The sequence below is a fragment of the Cebus imitator genome, unplaced genomic scaffold (genome assembly GCF_001604975.1).
Source record: "Cebus imitator isolate Cc_AM_T3 unplaced genomic scaffold, Cebus_imitator-1.0 Scaffold208, whole genome shotgun sequence".
NCBI lineage: Eukaryota > Metazoa > Chordata > Mammalia > Primates > Cebidae > Cebus > Cebus imitator.
The window spans coordinates 701564-726564 of NW_016107523.1; the positions used below are offsets into that span (position 1 = coordinate 701564).

General features: G+C 34.4%; 1 pseudogene; it reads left to right on the top strand.

Annotated features, from left to right (window-relative positions):
- The window catches only part of LOC108317793, a 35427-nt pseudogene extending 12918 nt beyond the window's left edge, over nt 1-22509 (top strand).
- Nucleotides 22510-25001: the final 2492 nt, after the last annotated feature.

Sequence of the window (25001 nt, forward strand, 5' to 3'; positions counted from 1 at the left end):
ATCAATTTTGTTTATATTTTCAAAGCAACAGCCATTTGTTTCATTTATCATATTGTTTTGTTATCATTTTTGTTTCAATTTCATTTAGTTCTGCTATAATCTTTGTTATTTATTTTCTTCTTCTGGGTTTGAGTTTGGTTTGTTCATGTTTTTCAAGGTCCTTTGGATATGATTTTAGATTTTCTATTTGTGCTCTTTTAGACTTTTGATGTACCATTTAATGCTATGAACTTTCCTCTTAGCATCACTTTTGCTGTATCCTAGAGGTTTTGATACGTTGTGCCACTATTATTATTTAGTTCAAATAATTTTTAAAATTTCCATCTTGATTTCATTGTTGACAGAAATATCACTGAAGAGAAGATTATTTAATTTCCATGTATTTGTGAAGTTTTGAGGGTTCCTTTTTGAGTTAATTTCCAATTTTATTTCACTGTTACCTGAGAAAATACTTGATGCAATTTTGATTTTCTTAAATTTACTGAGACTTGTTTCGTGACTTATTGTATGATCTACCTTAGAGAATGTTGCATATGCTGATGAAAATAATGTATATTCTGCAGCTGTAGGGTAAGAATGTTCTACAAATATTTGTTAAGTCCATTTCTTCTAGCACATAGTTTAAGTCCACTGATTCTTTGTTGACTTTCTGTCTTGATGACCTGTCTAGTGCTGTCAGTGCAGTATTGAAATGTTCCACTATTATTGTGTTGCTGTCTTATCTCATTTCTTAGGTCTAGCAATAATTGTTTTATAAATATGGGAGCTCCAGTGCTAGATGCCTATATATTTAGCGTTGTAATACTTTCCTGTTGGACTGAACCTTTCATCACTATATAATGTCCCTCGGTGTCTTTACCTGTCATTGCTTTTATATCTGTTTTGTCTGATATAAAACTAGCTACTCCTCACTTTTGGTTTCCATTTTCATGGAATATCATTTTCTACCTCTTTACCTTAAGTTTATGCGAGTCCTTATGTTAGGTGAATTTTTTGTAGACAACAAATACTTGATGAATTTCTATCTATTCTGCCATTGTTTAAGTGGTGCATTTAGGCCATTTACATTTGATGTTAGTATTGAGATATGAAGTACTTTTTTATTCATTATTCTAGTTGTTGCCTGAATACATTTTTATTGTGTTACTGTTTTATAGGCCTCATGAGATTATGGTTTAAGGAGGTTCTATTTTGGTGTATTTCAAGGTTTTGTTTCAAGATTTAGAACTCCTTTTAGCATTTCTTGTAGTTCTGGCTTGGTAGTGGTTAGTTGTCTCAGCATTTGTTTGTCTTAAAAATACTTTATCTCTCCTTCATTTATAAAGCTTAATTTCAGTTCATAGAACATTCTTGGCTATGAATTCTTTTGTTTAAGGAGACTAAATGTAGAACCCCAATCCATTCTGGCTTGCAGGTTTTCTGCTGAGAAACCTGCTGTTAATCTGAAAGGCTTTCCTTTATTGGTTATCTGATGCTTTGTCTCATAGCTTTTAAGATCATTTCCTTTCTCTTGACTTTAGGTAACTTGATGGCTATGTGCTTAGGTGATAATCTTTTTGCAATGAATTTTCTGGGTATTCTCTGAGCTTCTTGTATTTGTATGTCTAGATCTCTAGCAATGCCTGCAAAGTTTTCCTTAGTTATTTCCTCAAATATGTTTTCCAAATTTTAGATGTCTCTTCTTCCTCAGGAATATCAGTTACTCATATGTTTGGTTGTTTAACATAATCCCAAGTTTCTTGGAAGCTTTCTTCTTTTTAAAATTCTTTCTTCTTTGCCTTTGTCACATTGGGTTAATTAGAAAGCTTTATCTTCAAGCTCTGATGTTCTTTCTTCTACTTGTTCTAGTCTATTGTGTTGAAACTTTCCAGTGAATTTTATATTTCTCTAAGTGTGTCTTTCATTTCCAAAGTTGTAATTGTCTTTCCTCTATGATATCTATTTATCTGGAGACTTTTTCATCCATGCCCTGTATTTGTTTTTTAATTTTTTTGTTGTTTTTGTTGGTTTTCACCTTTCTCTGGTGTGTCCTTGAGTTGCTTAATTATCAGCCTTCTGAATTCATTATCTGGCAATTCACAGATTTCTTTTTGGTTTAGATCCATTGCTGGATCTTTTGGATCCATTGTATGATCTTTTGGGGGGTATTATAGAACCTTGTTTTGTCATATTATCAGAATTACTTTTCTGGTTTCTTCTCATTTGGGTAGGCTGTTTCAGTAAAAAGAACTGGATCTCAAGACCTGCTGTTTAGATTATTTTGTCCTACAGAGTGATCCCTGGATGTGGTACTCTTCCTCCTTCCCCTAGGGAAGGGGCTTCCTGAGAGCCAAACTGCAGTGACTGTTATTGCCCTTCTAGGAATAGCCACCAAGCTATCAGGCTCTGGCTCTTGCTGTGGAACATCTGCAAAGAATCCTGTGATGTGATACAGCATCAGGTCTCCCATGGACACCAGCATGTGCTTCAGTGGAGGCTGCAGGGAGTGAAGTGGACTCTGTGAGAGTCCTTGGTTGTAGTTGTGTTTAGTGTGCTGGTTTTCTCAAATGCTGGTTATGCTAGCAGTGAAGTTGCCAGGTAGACAGAGACAGGATTTCTGATTAGCCAGGAAGTTACAAGTAGTAAAATTAGCTGTTTTGTCCTTCTTTGGAGCAGGGTCATTCAGTTATGACTTGATGTAACAGCTTAAGTTGATTGGCTTTTGGCCAGGAAGTGGTAATTTCAAGAGAGCACCAGCTGCAGTAGTAGAAGTGGGATATAAGCTTGCCTACATTGGCCAGAATAGGTATTCAGGTTTCTCAGGTGATGGGCAGGGTCAAATAGGTCCCAGTTTGTCTTTTGTCTTTGGCTACCAGGGTGGGTAGAGAAAAACCATCAGCTGGGGGCATCATTAGGCAGACCTGAGCTCAGACTCTCTTTGGGTAGGGTTTACTAAGGCCACTGTGGGAGATGGGGGTGGTTTTCAGGCCAATGGAATTATGTTCCAAGGGGGATTATGGCTGCCCCTACTGCATTATACAGGTTACCAGGGAAGTGGGGGATAGCCAACGGTGACAGGCCTCACAAAGCTCCCACACAGCCAGAAAAGCTGGTCTCACTCCTGTTGTGCCCAGCCATAGGTCCTAGTTTATATTCAGGCAGCTGGTACACCAGGTTCAGATCTTGCCCCAGGCTACAAGCCTTCCCACTGAGAAAGCAAGCCAAGTTCTCAGGTCTCCCCGCTCCCCACCTGCCTGCGCCATCATCTGTGGCTTCTGTGCCGGTATCATATCTGCACTGCTTGTTTGCCCCCCTAGATTATGCTCACGAAAATTCATACTCAGTCAAATTATTGCAAAGTTCAGCTAGAAATTTCCTTCACCCTGTGGCCCCTCCCCAATTCCACTGGGAGCCTTCCCCAAGGATCTCTGTGAAATAAAGCCAGGGATGGCTTCGTTGGGCTCAGGCTGGGGACCATGAGTGCCTACGGGGCTCTTCCCACTCTTTTTTCTACTTTATATTTCACTTGGCTCCCTAAATCTGTTTGAGCTCTAGCTAAGGTTAAATCCTTGTCCCGAGATCTGGATTTTAAGATTCCCCAGGGGGGATGTGTGTTTGGAAGCAGATTTTTCCCCTCTTGCACATTGGGAACTCACAGTTTTTCAGCTGTCTCATGGATTTTGCAGCAGCCAGCTGCTTCTTTCAAAGGGTCTGTGAATTCTTTTGGTTTTCCTGGTATGGTCCTGTGGTAGTTCTTGGAGGTAAACTTCACAGTGTGAGTCTCCACATACTCTTCTGTCTGTCCAAGTGGGAGCTGCACATGAGTCTTCTATCTGCCATTTTCCTGCCTATCTTCCTAAAGTTTTTATATTCTTAATACCTAATATTTTTCCGTGGCATGTGGCTTGATAACTAATTGAAACTTAATAAATAGTTAAATTTTTCCCACAACTAACAGATGCTACCAGCATGATTTTGACAAGCCCTGGATTCTATCAGTTTATGGTTGAAATCCCTGACAGAAGCCCAAAGCCGTAATTATCTATATTGCTGACTAAAAAGAGCAACATGCTTTAGGTTCTAGGCATGCTTGCATGTGGCAGAATTGGCTTTTTGAAAATGTATCTGACACATTTTCTTGCTCCGATGCAGAACTACAGATTCTTCCCTCTGGAGATAGGCCGTAAGGGATCCTTAGGGAAAGTAATTATTTGATTGATAGATTACTAGACATAGTCAGTTAGGCTGTAGGCACTGATTAATATAGTCCAACTCCTTTCAAACATAGGCACTCCACAGAAGTACAGCATACTTGCTGTTATTTTGAAGTTTCATTTGGAGATTTGGTATAGCAGCAGTATTGCCCTATATTCGGTGTCTATAATTCTTGTATCGCATGGTAAATAGTTTTTATCCGTATAGTACTTAGGTCATGTTTCAGCCTTGTATCTCTTTATGCCTCAATTCTATCTTCTCATCAAGCTACCTGGAATTCTGATTATACATGTAGAGTACTGGTCATCAACCTATAAGTGTTTCTATACTAAAGCCTTTTGATCTCCTTCCCACCAACTAACTTATAGTTGGAATTTGCTAAGCAGTTTCGGTCCTGAGTCAAGGTCCTGTTAGTTTTCCCTTCCATGTTGCAGGACAACCAATCAGCTACTATTTTCTGAGTGGCTTAGACTAGCTCATTTTTCCTCCATCGGTTCAAATTCAAGTTTAAATTTAATGGCATTGGCAATATTAAAATAAACATTTTAGTTTAATTTTCCAACATATAATATTTTAGATAAGCTACACTATGACTTTCTAATAATTTTAGAGAAAATTAAAAGCTATAGAATGTTTATTTTAATATCTTTTGAGACTAGAAGTTGAGTATTTTTCTTAAAATAGAGCCTAATATTTACTTATGTTGATTCTGTAGTTTCTTTTTCATATCATAGGGATTCTTATAAAATTTCTTTAAAAATATCAAATCTCTGAAATTTATACTTAGGAACAGGGAAAGCAAGACAGACAGAAAAATGGAGGAATTTTAATTCATACAATCTATACTTAGTAACTTTTTGTGTTGTTTGAAATTGTATATTAAGCCTATATAGCCTCTGAAAATTAAAAATAATAGAAACAGTATTGAAAATGTTCCATACCTCTTCATCTTATTCATTAATTCATGTATTCATTCATTCAATTCATATTTAGTAGGTGCTTAATATATTCTAGATCTGGTGAATTAAAGAAAAAATAAAATGGAACCCCTGATATTAAGTATTTAACAGTACAAAGAACAAATATTGCACACACTGATTATTACAGTAACATGTCATAAAATCTGAAAATCATTGCAATATGGTGAATAATAATATGGGCTCTCTTGTTATATTATCAGGATTTTAATTCTGACTTCCCTGTTTACTATCTGTATATTTGAGGAACGTTAGTAAACCTCTGTGTGGTACCTCTATTTACACAGTCTGTGAACTGGGAATAATTAAAGCCCTTACTTCATTGTGTTGAGGAGGAGATTAAAGGAGTTAGCATTAGTAAAGTATTTATAACTACATATGACAGAGTAGACAGTAAGTATTAAATATCCTGGAAGTACAGACTGAAGGCATCCAAATCACATTCATATTGCTTTCTTTCTTTTTTTTTTTTTTTTTTTTTTTTTTTTTTTGAGATGGAGTTTCGCTTTTGTTACCCAGGCTGGAGTGCAATGGCGCGATCTCGGCTCACCGCAACCTCTGTCTCCTGGGTTCAGGCAATTCTCCTGCCTCAGCCTCCTGAGTAGCTGGGATTACAGGCACGCGCCACCATGCCCAGCTAATTTTTTGTATTTTTAGTAGAGACGGGGTTTCACCTTGTTGACCAGGATGGTCTCGATTTCTTGACCTCGTGATCCACCCGCCTCGGCCTCCCAAAGTGCTGGGATTACAGGCTTGAGCCACCGCGCCCGGCCTCATATTGCTTTCTTAAAGAAGAAATTAAAGAAGCCTTCCTTAGTAGTGATAACTATGTTAAATGGTATATGGCACCTTTCCAGGTGATGAAAGACAGTGTTTTGCTGGGCTAATTATTTGCTACCCTCACTGTGTTTCAGAGTATATGATCACTTTGCAATCTCCCTAAATATGTATGAGATATCTATTTGTTCCAAATCCTCAGTAGGATGTTCAATAGTTTTAATGTTAGCCATATTACTGTATGTATAATGTTTTCATATCATGGCCAGTTTTTATTTCTCAGATGGCTGGAGATTTTGAGTGGCTTTCCATGTGGAAAGGCTAAATTATTATTCATATATTTTTGTGAAGTGTCTGTTTAAAATGTTTGCCAATTTGAAACTTGAATTATTACTAATAAATGAATTCAGCAAAGTTGCAGGGTACAAAAATCAACATACAAAAATCAGTTGCATTTCTACAGAGTAACAATCCAGACTGCTGGAAAGTTTCATTTGCTAATCCCAGTGTAAATATGGTTTTTTTTTCTTTCGAATATCTAGTTATCACATCTTACTACTAAATATGGGCCCAGATGGCAGAAAGTAGACAGAGCTGCAGGACAGCTGCCTAAGGTCCACAGATGATGCTTTCACTCTCCATTTCACCAGCACACCTGTGGATTCCTGACAGTGGAGTCATAGATGAAATGTGCCTGTACTACTTTTCTTTGCCTTTCACTTTGTCTCCTTCACACACATCCTAAAATATTTTAATCTTTGATCCATGCTGTAGATTATGAAGAACTAAGACTAAGTCAAATCATAAAGCCTACTCCATGTGATGGAGGAGTAGAGATTGCATCCTTCAAGCTGCAGAGGACCACTGAAGCTTATAATAAGAGAGGACACAAAGAGATGGAAAAACATTTCATGCTCCTATTTAGGAAGAATCAATATCAGGTAAATGGTCATCCTGCCCAAAGCAATTTATAGATTCAATGCTATCCCCATCAAGCTACCATTGATCTTCTTCACAGAACTGGAAAAAAACACTTTAAGTTTCATATGGAACCAAAAGAGAGCCCGCATAGCCAAGACAATCCTAAGCAAAAAGAACAAAACTGGAGACATCACGCTACCTGACTTCAAATTATTCTACAAGGCTACAGTGATCAAAACAGCATGGTACTGGTACCAAAACAGAGATATAGACCAATGGAACAGAACAGAGGCCCTGGAAGTAACACTACACATCTGCAACCATCTGATCTTTGACAAATCTGACAAAAACAAGCAGTGGGGAAAGGACTCTCTATTTAATAAATGGTGTTGGGAAAACTGGCTAGCCTTATGCAGAAAGCTGAAACTGGATCCCTTCCTTCCACCTTACGTTAAATTAACTCCAAATGGACCAAAGATTTAAACATAAGACCTAACACCATAAAAACCCTAGAAGAAAGTCTAGGCAGTACCATTCAGGACATAGACATAGGCAAGGACTTCATGGCTGAAACACCAAAAGTAATGGCAACAAAAGCCAAAATAGACAAATGGGATCTAATTAAACTTAAGAGTTTCTGCACAGCAAAAGAAACAATTATCAGAGTGAACCAGCAACCAACAGAATGAGAAAAAAGTTTTGCAGTCTACCCATCTGAATGAGGGCTAACATCCAGAATCTACAAAGAGCTAAAGCAGGTTTACAAGAAAAAAATAAACCCATTCAAAAGTGGACAAAGGATATGAACATACACTTTTCAAAAGAAGACATATATGAGGCCAACAAACATATGAAAAAATTCTCATCATCGCTGGTCATTAGAGAAATGCAAATCAAAACCACATTGAGATACCATCTCATGCTATTTAGAATAGCGATCATTAAAAAATCTGGAAACAACAAATGCTGGAGAGAATGTGGAGAAATAGGAACACTTTTACACTGTTGGTGGGAGTGTAAATTAGTTCAACCATTGGGAAGACAGTGTGGCAATTCCTCAAGATCTAGAAATAGAAATGCCATTTGACCCAGCAATCACATTACTGGGAATATACCCAAAGGATTATAAATTGTTCTATTATAAAGACATATGCACAAGTATGTTTATTGTAGCACTGTTTACAATAGCAAAGACCTGGAATCAACCCAAATGCCCATTGATGATAGACTGGACAAATAAAATGTGGCACATATACACCATGGAATACTATGCAGCCATAAAAATGGATGAGTTCATGTCCTTTGTAGGGACACGGATGAATCTGGAAACCATCATTCCAGCAAACTGACACAAGAACAGAAAAGCAAACACCGCATGTTCTCACTCATAGGCGGGTGTTGAGCAATGAGAACACATGGGCACAGGGAGGAGAACATTACACACTAGGGTCAGTTAGGGGTGTGGGGGCCTAGGGGAGGAACAGCAGAGGCTGGTTGGGAGGTTGGGGAGGGATAACATTGTGAGAAATGCCTGATGTAGGTGACGGGGAGGATGGAGATAACAAACCACCATAGCATGTGTGTAGCTATGCAACAATCCTGCAAGTTCTTCACATGTATCCCAGAACTTAAAGTACAACAATAAAAAAAAAAAAAGAATTAAATGATTAGAGTAGCTCTTCGTAAAAATCATACTGGCAATACTGGGAAGATAAATCTGAAGGGATTAGATGGATTTCCATTTTTGAATACTGAGGTTGAAGTGCCAGAGATATAAGAACCAAGGTCATTATATGAGACCTGCCTCCTAAACATGACAACTTAAAGTAACAGTTGAACTCCCAGAATTGAGAGGTTACCAAGATAGAGAGAACAAGAAGCTTGGAGTAAAAATACAAAAAAAATCCAGAATACTCAAACTTGAATATAAATAATGTAGAATAAAAAACCAATAAGAGTACTTTGAGACATTAAAATATTTCTCATTTTACTGAGATATAAATTATATATTATAAAATTTATTCATCTTAAATGTAAAGTTTAATGAATTTTAGTAATTCTGTATAGAAATGTAACCTCTACCACATTCTAAATGTAGAATATTTTCATGACCCTAGCTATTTTTTTCTTCTGAACTCTTGATTCCCTTTACCAACCACTGGTCCCAAGACACCACTTGTCCTTTTCATGTTACCCTAAATTTTCTAGAAATTCACACAATGGTATCATAATATATATAGTATTTTGTGTTTGATCTTCCACACTAACTTTTCCATGTTCTTGCATGTTACCAATTAATATCTTACCCTTACTTTATAGTATTCCACAGTGTAGAATATACCACAAGTTGGTTATGCAATCACCAGCTGATGGAGATTTGGATTGTTTTCTGTTTTGGTCTATTAAAATAATGGATGAATAATATTTCACGATATTTTAATTTTCTTTAGGTGAATACCTGGGAGTAAAATTGCAAGGTCTTGTGGTAGGCGTCGGAGTTACTTTATAAGATACAGCCTTGCTGTTTTTTAGAATATTTGATCACTTCGTAATCTCACCAAACATGTACGCTAAATCCACTTGCTCCACACCCTCAGCAGCACTTGGTATGTTCAGTAGTTTAAACGTTAGCCACACTTCTGTATCTGTAGTGTTTTCATTCCATGGCCAGTTTTTATTCTCAGATGCCTGGAGACTTTAAGTGGTTTTCCATGTCATTTTTATTTATTTGCACATACTTTTGTGAAATGTCTATTCAAAACATTTGCCCATTTTAAACTCAGATTGTTACTAATAAACCTAGCAAAGTTGCAAGATATAAAATCGACAGACAAAAATAAGTTGTGTTTATGCAGAGTAGCTATGAACTAACTAAAAAGGAATTAAGACAACAGTAAGGTCTACAGTATCATCCAAAAATAATAAAATATTTAGGAATACTTATAACTTAGATGTTGAAAGACTTATATGTGAATCTATGAAACACTGATGAAAATACTAAAGCAGACACAAATAAATGAAAAGACATCTCATGTTCATAGACTGAAAAATTTAATATTGTCAAAATGTCTATACTAACCAAAGTGATCTACAGATTCAATTCCTATCAAAACCTGAATGACATTTTTACAGAAATGTACAATTCTAAAATTATATGGAACCACAAAAGAATAGCCAAAGTGATCTTGATAAAGAAGAACACAGCTAGAGGCATCACAATTCCTGATTTTAAAATATGTTACCAAACTACAATAATTAAAATGTGGGATTCTTGCATAAAGACAGACATATGGACCAATGAAACAGAATAGAGATCCCAGAAACAAACCCACACATATGCAGCCAATTCATCTTTGACAGGATGTCAAGAACACAAAGTATGGAAAGAATAGTCTCTTTAATGAATGATACTGGGAAGACCAGGTATTGATATGCAGAGTATAAAATTGGAACACTGTCTCACACTGTGCACAAAAATAAACTCAAAATGGATTAAAGACTTAAATGTAAGACTTAAAACTGTAAAACTTCTTGAAGAAAGCATAAAGAAAAACTTTCTTTATGACCTTCGTTATTAGTCTTGGCAATGATTTATTAGATATGACACTAAAACACAAGCAAAAACCCCAAAATAGAAGAACTAAAAAGCTTCTTCACAACAAAGGAAACAATCAACAAAGTAGAGTAAAAAGTCAAGCTATGTGTTGAAAGTAAGTATTAGCAAACTGTACATCTGATAGGGGATTAATATCCAAAATATTTAAGAAACTCCTACAACTCAGTAGGAAGAAAACCTAATTACACAACGGCAAAGATATGAATTGAAATTTCTCCAAAAAACATACAAATGGCCACCAGATATATGAAAGGGTGCTCAACATTACTCATTTTCATGGAGATGAAGATCAAACAACAATGAGATATCATTTCATACCTTTTAAGATAATCATTATCTAAAAAACAGAAAATATCAAGTGTTGCTAAAGGTGTGAATGAATTGGGACTGTTATGCATTGTTGGTGGGAATGAAAAATAGTATAGCTACTATGGAAAACAGTGTAAAGGTGCCTCAATTTAAAATGAAACTACCGTATGACCTAGTAATTCAATTTATAGATGTATATCCAAAAAAACTTGAAATCAGGATCTCAGAGACATATCTGCCCCTCCATGTTGACAGCAGCATTACTCATAATAGTCACAATATGGAAAAAAACCCCAAATATCCATCAGAGGAATCAATTGAAAAATATGGCATATATATATATATATATACACACACACACATATATATGCATGCAATGGAATATCACAAAGCTTTAAACAAGAAGACAGTCCCACTCTTGTGAACAACATAGACGAACCTAGGTGATATTAAGTATGTCAATCACAGAACAAATGCTGCATGATTCCACTTATATGCGGTACCTCAAATATTTGAACTCCTAGAAACAGAGAAGAATGATAGTTGCCAGGGAGGGGGAGGGGTAATGTGAAATTTTTGCTCAATGGATATAAAGTTTCATTTTTGCTAGATGAGTAAGTTCTAGAGATCTGTTGTACAGCATAATACCTATAGTAAACAATACAGTATTATGCACTTTAAAATGTTAAGACAGATCTTATATTAAGTGTTCTTACACACACACACAAATACACACACACAAAAGCACCAGAACATTTTTTAAAGTGCTAAATATATTTAGTATCTAGGTGGTGATGATGCTATATATGTATATATCTAAATTCACCAAAATGTAGGCATCAACAATGTAAATTTTTCTTTGTCTATTATATATACCTTGATAAAGCTTAAAAAACCAAATATGACAAATGGCCTATAAATACATACATAAATACGTACTTACAGTTGGATTGTCTGTCATCTTACCAAGGTGTACACCAACATTATATTACTTCAATAAAACTACATTTGGTCATGATGTCTTATCTGTACATATTGTTACATTCATCTTGCTAAAATATTAAAGCATTTTGTATCTTTGTTCATTAAGCTATGTCAATATTTAACGTAAGAGTAATCAAGTTTTCTGTATATTTTTGCATAATTTTGGTCATTTTTATCTTTTGAAAAGTTTATTTCTTCTAGATTGTCAAATTTATGGGTGTAATATTATTCATTATATTCTCCTATTACCTGTTTAATTTCTGTAGTACCTGCTGTAATGCCCCATCTTTAACTCCAGAAATTGGTATTTCCATTGTATTTATTTTAATTTGGTCTTTCTAAAATAGCTTACATATTTTACTTATCTTTCCGAAGAACCAGTTTTTAGTTCCAGTCATTTTTTCTGGTTTATTTCCTCAATTGTGTTGATTTCTGCTCTTAGCTTTATAAGACCTTCCATCTACTTACTTTGAGTTTAAACTGCCATTGTTTCCTTTACTTCTAATACTTCCTTCTTTTCTAACATGAATACTTAAAGGTATAAAATCCCTCTAATTTTGCTTGAGATACATGTCTCAACTTTTATTTTGTATCATTCAGTTCAGTACATTTCCGACTTTCTTTTTTGATTTCTTCTAACTCATCTATTATTTAGAAAAGTGTGTTTTAGTTTCCAGGTTTTTTTTTGTTTGTTTGTTTTGTTATTCATATTAATTTAATTATGTCATAGTCAGAATTGCATTCTTCTAAACATTGGGACCTGCTTTATGGTTCAGCATGTTTGTCTATCATGTAATATACTATGTGTACATGAAAAGAATAAATATTCTGATGTTATTGTGTTTGAGTTCCATAAATAGCCGAGTGGTAAGTTTATATATTTTAAAAATGTTGTATGTCTGCTGAATTTTTGCACAGTTATATCAAATGCTGAGAGTGGGCTGTTAAAATTGTCAATTCTGATTTTGGAATTAATGACTTATTGCTTTAATTAGGTAAATATTTTCTTCATGCATTTGGAAACTCTATTATTAGAGCCATACACATTTGTAATATTTTTCTGTAGAATTGAGAGCTTTATTGCTAGAAAACATTTCTCATTATCTTTGGTAGTATTTTTTGTTTTAATCTCTATGTTATTTTCATTAATATAGCCACTTTAGCTTTCTTATACTTACTATTTTTGTGGTATATAATTTTCCATCCATTTGCTTTCCACCTATTTGTATCTCGATGTTTAGAGTGCATCTTTTGTAGACAGCAAGCTGGTTCTCTTTTTCTAAAACCATTCTTAAAATCTCTGCCTTTTGATTGAAGTCTACTAACATTAAATGTACTATTTATTTATTTATTTTATTATTTATTTATTTATTTTTTTGAGACGGAGTTTCCCTCTTGTTACCCAGGCTGGAGTGCAATGGCGCGATCTCGGCTCACCGCAACCTCTGCCTCCTGGGTTCAGGCAATTCTCCTGCCTCAGCCTCCTGAGTAGCTGGGATTACAGGCACACGCCACCATGCCCAGCTAATTTTTTTTGTCTTTTTAGTAGAGACGGAGTTTCACCATGTTGACCAGGTTGGTCTCGATCTCTTGACCTCGTGATCCACCCACCTCAACCTCCCAAAGTGCTGGGATTACAGGCTTGAGCCACTGCGCCTGGCCTTAAATGTACTATTTATATGGTTTAGTTTGTGTCTACCATTTTATTTATTTCTTCTTTTTTATCTGTTTCTCCTTTCCTATGTACCTTTTAGTTTTATATTTTAGAATTTTATTTCTACTGGAAACAGTAAAATATTCTAAAAATAAAATTAACTATATGATAATTTTTATTTTAACTGTATGTTTTAGTATTATTATTTAGTAGCTGTTCCGAAAAATTAAACATCTTTAACTTTTTATTTTCCAGTTATAGTAAATAGTTTATCACTTTACATAAATTGTAGGAACTCTTCAATCCTATAGGCCCTGTATCCCCTGTCCTTTATGCTAGAGTTGGCAAACAGTGGCTCATACACCCTGTGCATGCATGTGTCAGGGATGAGGCACAAATGTGGACAGAGAGAATTAGGTGTCTCTCTCTATAACGTTCATTTCCTGGCATCCCTCATGCTCTTCTTCAGCCACAGTTTCCTCAGCTTCAGTTTTCTGACTCTCTGGACCAAAAATACTGCAGTTTTCCCAGCAGTTATCCTGCAACAACATACACTGAATGATTGTACCTGACCTCAGGCTCAAAGTCATGAAAATGGACTTTCACTTCATTTTCCTTCTCTCCTCTTTGAGTATGTACTTACCACTGGATTCTGGAATCTTCTCTTCATTCTCCATTTTCTTCATGTATCTTTTTTGGTATAATTTTCAGTTTTTTATTTGTTTTTTGTGTTCTGGTAAGACCTTATTCTGTCATTACCGGAAAAAGATTTCCATGTTTTAATAATTTTTTTTTCATTAAAGTCATAGTTGTCTCAAGGATGGTGTTTATACAGTATTTTTTGTGTCAGTTTTCACTTCCTTTGAAATCTCAGTTGACTTCTTATGTAGGAGTTCAAATTAGAGAATATACATCCACTGATATATTTATATGAAGAATGTAATATATCAGTGAATGTACATTTTCTTTTAAGATTATTTTTAGATAATTTATCTACTAAAATAAACATAATTAAATTTTTATAAAAAGTAGTATAGTGAATGTGTATCACAGTGATCCATTAGGCATATGTTAGTAAAATATTAATTTAAATTTATATCAAGATTAATGAAGGACTATAATTAGAAAATTTAAAATAGAATTTATTCTTTTGTTACTAGGCATGATTTGTGCCGTCTTTTATGCATGTCATCAATCGAAAATCATGTTGGCTTTGTAAGTAAATATTTTAAATAAATATTTTATTGTTGTGAATTGCATGTGTCTTTTGGATTATAAAACATTAATTTTCCCCTAAGGTGATTGGAAAATGCTTGTTCTCTCAATAGTAGACTTGATATACACCGCATGAAATATCTGTGTGAGGATGCTCAGTACCATTTACACACATGTATATTTTTCCTTGAAATGTGTTAGGAACTGATAAAGAGTTCCTTACACAAACCTCTCTTTTACTTCTTTTCAGAACTTATAAAAAGCTACCAGATCATTAGAGTAATCCCCTGAGTGAGCTTAACCAGTTATTTCAGAAACAGAAAAGAAACATCAGTGCTGCAGAGATTTATTTTTAACACTGTGACTTCAAGGTCAGAATCAATTTTTCTTTTGTACATAATGGCAATAGGAAAGGTGAAGGCTAGGAATCAAAATCCATAAGCTTTTGTCTTATTATAGCTTATAAAATATGAGTGATTTTTGTAAGAAAAAAGAAAATACTGTGCAGGGGTAGATTTAATTTCAATCTAGAGAAAATATGAGTGGCGTGTAGAGTGTCATAGAGGTAATATAATTTAATCATTATTCTATCAGTTTCACTTCTGTGCAGTTAACTTAATAATACCTACCTCATAGAGTTTCGTGCAATTCTTAAATTTTTAAGAACTTTGTCACTTTACTTTTGAATATCTAACTAGAGACCTGGGTCATGAGATGCTCCAATGGTCAAACTTCAGTTACAATTAGAGATCACTGCTAAAACATTACATGTGAAAGCTAATACCATAATCACTAACATTCAAAGTGGAAAGTGTTGGGGGAAATATAAACAGTCAAATACCTCCAAGTAAGAAAGGAAACTATTTGAGGGAAGAGAGAGATACGTAAAGATTACCAGAAAGAGAGCCAAAATACTTGAGATAGGCCTTGTTTTAAATCTTCTTGCTTCCTTTATTAATCTCATATTCTGAATGTTTTGAGGCCTTAGAAAATTTAGCACTTTAGAAGGAGTATCATTGCTATGTAATATATGGGCATTGTTGACACAGTCATGCATCACCTGAGGGGTAGGGCTCTACCAGAAGTTTATTTTGTTACCTAGACTTACATATGAAACAAGAGAATTGGGAAGAGTTTGAGGAAAAGCCCTATGTTTTACAAATGAATTGAGAAGGTAAATATACTGCTCAAATTTTTCTAGCTGTTTAGTTGATATCAGTGACTATTATCCTGGTATTTGGAGTTGTATGATATTTTATATTCAATTATGTCATACTACCTAGACATAAGGAAGAATATGTACAATTTCAAAAACAATTAGTTCACCGCAAGCTACATCCTATCTCACACCATTCCATTACATTTTGTAACATTTATAGATTTATACCTATAAAGGTTAGGTTGTGTAATCAGTTTTTAAAATATTGGCTTTATTGCAGAATACTTGGTATACAGAGAACTTCACATATTTAACATGTACAGTTTTGTAAGTTTTGCTATATATTTCTGTAATAACACAATTATAATAAAAATAAATGTATTAATCACTTCCAGCAGTTTCCTCCCATCTCTTTTTAATCTTTCACCACTACTCCTACCTTTCACTTTTACCCCCGAGCAGCCCCGATCTGCATTCTGACACTATACGTTTATATTTTTGAGAACATTACATAAGTGAAATTGTATACTATGTACACTTTATATTGTCTGACTTCTTTCACACAGCATAATTATTTTGAAATCCATCTGTGTTATTGCCTATATAATAGTTCATTCCTTTATTTTTGCTAACTAATATACCATTATATGGATATACCAAAATACTTTATCTGTAAACCTGTGGATGGATATTTGGAGTTGTTTTGCTTTGTTATTTTGTGTGTGTGTTCTGTTTGGTTGGCTTTTGACCATATAAAGTTGCTGTGAACATTTGTAAATAAGCCTTTGTATACAAATATAAGTTTAGTATTATTTACATATAACTAGGAGCAGAATGACTGGACAAATGGTAAGTGCATGATAAACGTTTTTCAGGACTACTTTGAACTTACTTTCAAAGTATTTGTATCATTTTGAATTCCCACTAATAGTAGATGATAGGTCCATTCATCCCATATTCTTGCCAACATTGGATATAGCTGTTTTAAATAATTATTAAGCCATTCTTACAGGTACGTCACTATATCTTATTTTACACTGTAGATCATCTTCTTATGTGCTCATTTGCCATCCATATGTTTTCAAAGACTAACATCTTCATTACATGTTTTCTCTGTTGTTTTTCTACTATACATTTTATTAATTTTCACTCTGGATTTTTATTATATTTCTCTGTTTAGTTTGGATTTAATTTGCTGCCCTTTTGTTTGTTTCTTAAGGTAAAAACTGAGATTATTTAACACCTTGTTTTATTTCAAATATAGGCACCTTGTGCTAAAATTGCAATTTCATCATTTCCTTAGCCACATTATACATATCTTCATATGTTTTGTTTTGATATTCATATAATTTGAAATAATTTCAATTATTGTTATTTTATTATTTTTTTTTTTGAGATAAAGTGTGGCTTTGTCACCCAGGCTGAGGTGCAATGGCGCGATCTCAACTCACTGCAACCTCCATGTCCTGGATTCAAGTGATTCTTCTGTCTCAGCCTCCTACATAGCTGGGGTTACAGGCGTGCACCACCATGCCTGGCTAATTTTTGTAGAGATGGGGTTTTACCATGTTAGCTAAGGTGGTCTCGAACTCCTGACCCCAAGTGACCTGCCCACCTTGGCCTCCCAAATTGCTGGAATTACAGGCGTGAGCCACCGCACCTGGCCAATTTCAATTATCTTTATTCACTGCGTAAGCTATTTAAAAGTATAATATTTGAGAATTTCCCAGCTATCTTTCTGTAATTGACTTCTAATTGAACTCTATTGTGGTCAAAGCACATATGTGGTATGATTTGAATTCTTTTAAATGTGACACTTGTTTTATCACCCAGAATAGGTTTGGTTTTGGTGCACATTCTGTGTGCATTTGAAAAGAACACATTATTCTATCAAGAGATAAAATGTTCTAGAAATGTAAATTAGGTTAATTTAGTTATTGTATTCTATAAAACTTTTCCATTTCTAATTTCCTATCTACTTGTCCTATAAAATATAAAGAGAGGAATGTTGAAATTTCTGTCTGCGATTATGGGTTTTTCTGTTCTCCTTACAATTAAAATACTTTTTGTACGACTTACTTTGAAAATCCGTTTTAAGGTGCATAAAAGTTTAGAATGATTATATCTTCTTCCTGAATTGACTAATATATCATTGAGAAATGGCCCTTTTTACCTCTGGGAACATTCACTGTTACGAAGTTTATTTTATCTGGTATAGGTGTTCCAGCTTTCTCATGATTAGTGTAAGCAGGTTAGGTCTTTTCCATCCCTTTATTTTAACCTACTTGTGTCTTTAAAGTGAGTTTCTTTTTGGCAAAATGTTTGGTCTCTTTTATCTGGTTCAATAGGATATTCCTTTTTACTGGCTCACTTAGACCATGTATATTTCATATGATTGTTAAAAGGTTTGGGTTTAAATTTATTATCTTGCTAATTTTTTTCTATTTGCTTTGTTATTTTCTTTTTCTATTTTTTTTATTTTTCTTGATTATTTTTTAATAATTTATTTTTTTTCTTTAATTTTTATTAGCTACTTTCATTCTTAGGATATTTTAGTGCTTTCTATTTAGTTTATGATATACTTCTTTCAATTACAACAATTACATTCATGTGATACTATACAACATCATATATAGTTTAAGAAACTAAGAATGTGATCCTTCCATTTCTCTCTTCCTAGTTTTTGTGCTATCATTGTCACATTTTTACATATAAAACCCACAACTCTTTATTTTTGCTTTAAAGAGTAAATTATTTTTAAAACTAATTAAATAATAGGAAACATATCCAATGTGCTTCATTCTTCTGGATAACCCCAGGTTTCCACTTGGTAACGTTTTCCTTTTGTGTGAATAACTTCCTTTACATAAGCAACTTCAAGATTTCTTGTAGCAAAGGTTTACTGGTTGCCACTTCTTAAGGTTTTTGAATATCTCAAATGCTTTTATTTCACCCTCATTTTTGAAATATATTTTCAGTGGAAACAGAATTACAAGGTGACAGCAGTTTTTACCTCAGTACTATAAATATATTATACCACTGCTTACTTGTTGGCATTGTTTCTAACAAAAACAACAGAAAAGGACACAGTTATCTTTTTTTCTTTACCCATTATCTTAGTTCTTCTGCTAGTGATATGCCTTTTATTTCCTGGCTGCTTTAAAACGTTTGTTTTTACCACTGTTTTTATGTAATCTGATTATGATGTTCATAGATATAGTTGTTTTCAGATTTCTTGTGCCTAGCTTTTGTAGAGATACTGAGTTTATATTGTCTATTATTTTTAAATATATTTTCTATTCACTCCTTTCTTTTGGGGACTCCAAATACATGTATATTAGTTTGCTTTAAGTTACACCAAATCTTATTGGTGTACTCCTTTTCACATTTGTCAGTGATTTTACTCTCTAGTTTTCACTGTAGCTACTTTATATTGGCATGTTTACAAATGGCTTAATCTTTACACCTCATTGTCTATTCTATATTTAATTCCAATATAGTTTTCACCTTAGTCACTGAAGTTTTTAGCAATAAAATTGGCTTTAGAGTATATTTTGTGTTCTGTCTTTACTTAATATTATATGTGTTTTCTCTGGATTCTTAAACATATTGGCTACCAGTTGTATCACCTCTGTCAATTCTGCTTCAGGTATTTTTTTAAATTGTTACATACTTGTATATAGGAATGGGGGACATATGACATTTTGTGCCATGCACAGCATATATAATAAAGTCAGGGTATTTAGGATATCCAAACTCACAAGCATTTATCGTATCTAGATACTAAGGAATTCAAGTCCTCCTTTCTACCGATTTTGAAATGTACAATTCAGTGTTATTAACTGTAGTCACAGTATTCTGCTATCAAACATTAGAATTTATTCCTTCTCTGTGTATCCATTAACCAACTTCTCTTCAGACCCTTTCCACCTCCACATCTTTTTCAGCCACTAGTAAATATCAGTCTCTATACTATCTCCATGAAGTCAATGTTTTTAGCTCCGATATATGAGTGAGTACATGTGATAATTTTCTTTCTGTACCTGGCTTATTTCACTTAATATAATGCCCTCCAGTTCCAGTAATGTTGCTGCAAATAACATGATTTCATTCTTTTTTTATGGTAGAATATAATTATACTTTGTAAATAATCACATTTTCTTGATCTATTCATTTGTCGATGTTTAGGTTGCTTTTTTTTTCCCATTTATTTTATTGCATTTTAGGTTTTGGGGTACATGTGAAGAACATGCAAAATTGTTGCATAGGAACACACGTGGCAGTGTGATTTGCTGCCTTCCTCCCCATCACCTACATCTGGCATTTATCCCCTTGCTATCTCTCCCCAGCTTCCCACCCCCCACCGTCCCTCCCCTATTTCCCCCCAACTGACCCCAGTGTGTAGTGCTCCCCTCCCTGTGTCCATGTGTTCTCATTGTTCAACACCCGCCTATGAGTGAGAACATGTGGTGTTTGATCTTCTGCTCTTCTGTCATCATCACTGGTCATCAGAGAAATGCAAATCAAAACTACATTGAGATACCATCTCACGCCAGTTAGAATGGCGATCATTAAAAAATCTGGAGACAACAGATGCTGGAGAGGATGTGGAGAAATAGGAACAATTTTACACTGTTGCTGGGAGTGTAAGTTAGTTCAGCCACTGTGGAAGACAGTGTGGCGATTCCTCAAGGACCTAGAAATAGAAATTCCATTTGACCCACCAATCCCATTACTGGGTATACATCCAAAGGATTACAAATCGTTCTACTATAAGGACACATGCACACGAATGTTCATTGCAGCGCTGTTTACAATAGCAAAGACCTGGAACCAACCCAAATGCCCATCGATGATAGACTGGATAGGGAAAATGTGGCACATAGGCACCATGGAATATTATGCCGCCATCAAAAACGATGAGTTTGTGTCCTTTGTAGGGACATGGATGAACCTGGAAACCATCATTCTCAGGTTGCTTTTATATATTTGCTGTTGTGAACAGTGCTGCAATAAACATGGGAGGGCAGGTATCACTTTGTCATACCGATTTCCTTTCGTTTGAATAAATACCTCATAGTGGGATTGCTAGATTTCATGGTAGTTCAGTTTTTTCTTTTTGGAGAAATCTCCATACTGTTTTTCATACTAGCTTTACTAATTTACATTCCCATCAACAATATATAAGTCCCCTTTTTGCATCCTCACCGTCATCTGTGATATTTTTTCTTTTTAGTAATAGCCATTTCAATAGGAGTAAGATATCTCATTGTGTTTTTGATTTGCATTTCCCTGTTGATTAATGATGTTGAGCATTTCTGCATATGCCTCTTGGCTATTTGTATATGTTTAGACAAATGTCTATTTAGATCCTTTACCAACCTTTTAATAGGAGTATTTTTGTTTGTATGTTTGTTCATTTTACTGTTGAGTCTTTGAGTTACTTGCATATTCTGGACATTAATTCCTTGGTGTATGAATATTTTGCAAGTATTTCCTGTCATTGAACAGGTTGGATCTTTAATTGATTCCTTTGCTGTGTAAAAGCCTTTTATTTTAATACATTCTCATTTGTCTATTTTTGCTTTAGTTGCTTGTGCTCTTGGGGTCTTAGCTATAAAATCATTGCCTAGACGAATGGTCTGAGGTGTTTTCTCTCTATTTTTTTACACTAGCTTTATAGTTTCAAGTCCTATGTTTCTTTATTTTGAGTTCGTTTTTATGGTGAGAGATTTGGGTCTAGTTTTATTCTTCTGCGTGTGGATATCCAGGTTTTGCAGCACCACTTATTGAAGATGATGTTCTTTGTCCAGTGAATGTTCTTGACGCCATTTTTGAAATCAGTTGGCTGTAAATAAGGAGGTTTACTTTTCATCTCTCATTCTGTGCTGTTGATCTGGATGACTGTTTTTTATACTGGTACAATGCCATTATGGTTACTGTAGCCTTGTAATATATTTTGAAGTCAGGGAGTCTGATGACTCCAGCTTTTTGATTTATTTTGTTTTTGGTTAGAATTGCTTTGAGTATTTGGGCTCTTTTTTTTTTTTTTTTGGTTCCATAAACATTTTAGGAGGTTTGTATTTCTTTAAAAAATATCATTTGAGGTCTCAGTATCGCTGCCGCCACGGCCAGTCAGTCGCAGGGGATTCAGCAGCTGCTGCTGCAGGCTGAGAAGCGGGCCACCAAGAAGGTGTCTGAGGCCCGCAGAAGAAAGAACCAGAGAGGCTGAAGCAGGCCAAAGCAGCAGCTCAGGCTGAAATTGAACAGTACTGCCTGCAGAGGGAGAAAGAGTTCACGGCCAAGGAAGCTGCGGCACTCCCATGGCAGTTGCAGCACCGAAGCAGAGAAGGAGAGCCAAGGGAAGATGACCATCTTCCAGATCTACTTTCAGTAGAACAGGGATTAAGTCTTGGATAACCTCTTGGCTTTTGTCTGTGATATTCAGCCAGAAATTCGTGAAAACTACCGCATCAATGGATAGAAGAAGAGAGAAGCACCTGTTTTGTGGATTGGCATTTTAGATGCTCTCATGGAATATGAAGCTTTAGCACAGCTCTAGTTATATTCTTATGAAATGGCGTTAAATTATTTCCATATATTATGTAGTAGCTCCTTCCACTTTTTGGAGAGTAGCAAATCTAGCTTTTTTGTACAGACCTAGAAATTATCTAAAGACTTCATCTTTTTACTTCGTATTTCTGAGGAATTTAATGGGTATATGTTGTCTTTTTTCCTATACCTTTTGGCTCAAGCAACATGCATATCAGTGTTGCATTTTCATTCTTAGATCTAGTTAAAAAAAAAATAACAATTCTTTGAAGAAAGGAAGGGATTAAATAGTTTTTTCCCTAACACTTTCTTGAAGATCGGGGCTTTATCTATGAGAAAGTAGTAAATAGTTATTTGTAACCCGTGTGAAGCAGCAGCCAGCCTTAAAGTAGCCCATTGTGCTAATGGTTAGAACAGTGAATACTAGTGTAATTGGCCTGCTCTTAGTTCCTCTTAATCAAAATTGCTAGATGATAGAATTCAAGAACTTGTTACATGTTATTACTTGGTGTATCGATACTCGTTTAAAAGTAAAGACCTTTGCCATGCAAAAAAATATCATTTGATATTTTGACAGGGATTGTATTGAATGAGTAGATTGCTTTGAGTGGTATGATCATCTTAACAATGTTAATTATGCCAATCTATGAGCATGAGATGTCTTTTTATTTGTGTCCTCTTCAATCACTTTCCTTAGTGTTTTTTCATTTTTCTCGTAGAGTTTTCACCTCCTTGGTTGAATATATTTCTAAATGTATTTTTTGTAGCTATTGCAAATGAGATTTCCTTTTTAATATTTTTTTGATCTAGTTTGTCACTGGTATGTATAAATACTGCTGATTGTGATGTGTTGACTTTGTATCCTTCAACTTTACTAGTTTATCAGATCTCAGACTTCTTATGGACTCTTTAAAGTTTTCTAGATACACTATTATGCCATCTGTAAAGACGGACAATTTGACTTCTTTTTCCAATTTGGATGCCTTTTATATATTTCTTTTACCAAATTGCTCTAGGTAGAACTTCCAGTATTATGTTGAATAGGATAGGTAAATGTGGGCATTTGTGAATCTTACCTTGTTCTAGTTCTTAAAGGAAACACTTTCAGCTCCTCTGCATTCAGTGTAATGTTGGCTGCTGGTTTGTCATATATGTCCTTTGTTATATTGAGTTAGGTTTCTTCCATGCCTAGCTTGTTGTGGGTTTTATTATTTTAAAAAATGTTGAATTTTATCAAATGCTTTTCCTCCATCTATTGAGATTATCTTATGGTTTTTATCCCTCATTCTGCTGATGTGATGTAGCATGTTTATTATTTGAATATTTTTGACCATCTTTTCATCCCTGGGATAAATCCCACTTACCCAGTGTGTACTATTATTTATGTGCTGCTAAATCCAGTTTTGCTAGTATTTTTTTTTTTTTTAAGAATTGCTTACGTCTATGTTCATCAGAGATGTTGGCCTATAGTTTTCTTTACCTGTTGTGTCCTTTCATGGTTTTGGTATCTGGGTAATGCTAGTATCATAAAATGAGTTAGGAAATATTCCCTCCTCTTCTGTTTTGAAAAATAGCTTCAGTATATTGGTTTTAGCTCTTTACAAGTTTGGTAGAATTCAGCAGTGAAGCCATCCAATCCTAGACTTTTCTTTGTTGTGAAGCTTTTTATTACCAATTCAATTTTATTCCTTATTATTGGCCTGTTCAAGTTTCTATTTCTTCCTGATTTAATTTTGGTAGGTTGTATGTATTCAGGATTTTACACATTTCTTTAGTTTTTCCAGTGTGTTAGTGTATAGTTGTTCATAGAGTCCCTTATGATATTTGCATTTCTGTGATATCAGTGTTAATGTCTCCTCTTTTGTTTCTGATATCATTTATTTGGGACTTCTCCTTTTTTTGGCTAGTCTAGCTAGCAGTTTATCAATTTAGGTATTTTTTGGAAGAACTAACTTTTCATTTTGTTGATCCTTTGTACTATTTTTTAGTCTCTATTTAGTTACATTTTAATCCACGTTATTTGTTTTCTTCTGCTTATTTGGGGTTTGGTTTATTCTTGGTTATTAACTGTTATTGTATTGGAGTCTAGCTCTCTGTTTAAATGTAATATTTTCTTTATACATCTGCACATGCCAATGATGGGTGCGTAAATATATAAAATTTTTATTCTACTTGTGAATTAATCCCTTTAGTATTGCATAATGACTGTGTCTCTTTTTACTGTTTTTCACTTAAACCCTATTCTATTTAAGTATGGCTCCTCCTGCATGCTTTTGGCTTTCAGGTACATGGAATATTTTTTTTTCCATCTCCTTCCTTTTACTCTATATGTGTCTTTACAGATGAAGCTAAATTCTTGTCGGCAGCACAAACTTGGGTTTTCTGACCTATTCAGCCTATATCTTTGAAGTGGAAAACTTAAATAGGTTTACACTCATTGTTAATATTGATATTTGAGGACTTCTGGCCTTTTGTTATTTGTTTTCTGGTTATTTTGTGTATTCATTTTTCCCTTTTTATCTTTATTGTTGTAATTTGGCAATTTTTTGTACTAATAACAATTGAACCCTTCCTTATTTTCTTTTGTGTGTTTGCTTCATCAGTTAAATTTTATTCTTTTGTGTGTTTTCTTTTTTTTTTTTT